The sequence below is a fragment of the Arabidopsis lyrata genome (genome assembly GCF_000004255.2).
Source record: "Arabidopsis lyrata subsp. lyrata unplaced genomic scaffold ARALYscaffold_1, whole genome shotgun sequence".
In the NCBI taxonomy this organism is placed as follows: domain Eukaryota; kingdom Viridiplantae; phylum Streptophyta; class Magnoliopsida; order Brassicales; family Brassicaceae; genus Arabidopsis; species Arabidopsis lyrata.
The window spans coordinates 22,091,550-22,093,896 of NW_003302555.1; positions in this window are offsets into that span (position 1 = coordinate 22,091,550).

Here is a 2,347-nt window from a genome sequence, read left to right on the forward strand (position 1 = left end):
TTGGTCCATAATGTATATTTTATTTTAAAATTAATAGTAAAATTATTTGATAACTACAGTATAGTTTAGTTACTTTATAAAAAAAACCTTCACCCTACAGAAGTTACATAATTTTATTATTAATTTCTCACTGAATGACAAAATAATTTTATAAAACCTGATCAACATGATAACAAAACAAGAGAAGCAAAGTTGATGGTTTTCGGGAGTCTGATGAAAGAGTTCTTGATAAGCGTATAAATTATTTGTTGAACATAAGTTTGGCTGTAACAATGATAACACAAAACATGAGAAAATAGCGATTTTCTGCAGCCTAATGAAAGAGCTTTTGATAAATGTAGAAATAGTTTGCTGATTGATGAGTTTGGCTATAACCATGATAACAACAAAAGGAGCAAAATTGACCTTTTTTTGCAAGGTGATGAAAGAGTTCATTGATAAACGTAAAAATTATTTGTTCATTGATAAGTTTGCCTATAACCATGATAACAAAACAAGAGAGCCAAAATTGACGGCTTTCTACTGTCTGATGAAAGAGATCTTGATAAACGTATAAATCATTTGCTGATTGATGAGTTTGGCTATAACAATGATAACGAAAAAAAGAAGCAAAATTGACGGTTTTCTGCAGGCTCATGAAAAAGTTCTTGATAAACATAGAAATCATTTGCTAATGATGAGTTTGGTTATAACCACGATGGAAAAAAGAGAGCCAAATTGATGATTTTCTACAGTCTGATGAAAGAGCTCTTGATAAACGTAGAAATTGTTTGCCGATTACAGAGTTTTGCTATAACCATTATAACAAAAAAAAGGGGCAAAATTGACGCTTTTCTGCAGTTCGATGAAAGAGAAATTGATAAACGTAGAAATCATTTGATGATTGATGAGTTTGGCTATAACCATGATAACAAAGAAAAATGAGCAAAAGTAACGGTTTTCTACAGTGTAATGAAAGAGCTCTTGATAAACGTAAAAATTATTTGCTCATGATGAGTTTGGCTATAACCATGATTACAAACAAGAGAGATAAAATTGACGGCAATCTGCAGTCAGATTAATGATATCTTGATTAACGTAGAAATCATATGTTGATTGTTGAGTTTGGCTATAACAATGATAACGGAAAAATGAGCAAAAGTGACAGTTTTCTGAAGGCTCATGAAAAATCCCTTGATAAATGTAGAAATCATTTGTTGATGATTAGTTTGGGTATATCCAAGATAACAAAAAAAAAAAAAAAAAAGCAAAATTACGTCTTTTCGCAGTCTGATGAAAGAGGTCTTTGATTAACGTAGAAATCATTTGCCGATTGAAGAGTTTAACTATACCCATTCTAACAAAAAAGAGAAAAGTTGACGATTTTTGGTAGTCTGATGAAAGAGCTCTCGATAATCGTAAAAATCATTGGCTGATTGAAGAGTTTTGCAATAACCATTATAATGGTAAATGAGCAAATTGAAGGTTTTCTGCAGCCTAACGAAAGAGCTCTTGATTAACTTAGAAATTTGTTGATTGATGAGTTTGGCTATAGCCATAAAAAAAAATAGGAGCAAAATTGACGGTTTTCTTCTGTCTAATGTAAGAGGTTTTAGTAAACGTATATATCATTTGCTGATTGATGAGTTTGGTTATAACAATGATAACAATAAAATAGAGCAAAATAGACAGTTTTCTCCAGGATGAAGAAAGAGCTATTGATAAATGTAGAAATTATTTGCCAATATTGATGAGTTTGACTATAACAATGATAACAAAATAAAAGAACAAAATTAACGGATTCTTTCAGCCTCATGAAGAAATGTTGATAAATGTAGAAATTATTTTCTGATATATGTGTTTGGCTATAATCATTGATTAAAAAGAACATGATGAGCAAAGTTGATGGTTTTCTTCAACTTCATGAAAAAGCTCTTGATAAACGTAGAAATCGTTTGTTGATTGATGAGTTTAGCTATAACAATGATAACCAACAAACAGGAGCAAAATAACGATTTTCTGCATCCTCATGCAGAAATAATTTGCTGATTGATGAGTTTGCCTATAACCATGATAACAAAAAAAAGGAGCGAAATGTACGTTTTTGCTACGTAATGAAAGAGCTCTTGGTAAACGTAAAAATGATTTGTTCATTGATGAGTTTTGCTATAACCATAATAAAAAAAACAAGAGAGACAAAATTGGCGACTTTCTGTAGTCCGATGAAAGAGTTCTTGATAAACGTAGATATCATTTGTTGATTGATGAGTTTGGCTACAAAAATGATAAAGAAAAAATGAGCTAAAGTGACAGTTTATTACAGGTTCATGAAAAAGCTTTTGATAAACGTATAAATCTTTTGTAGATG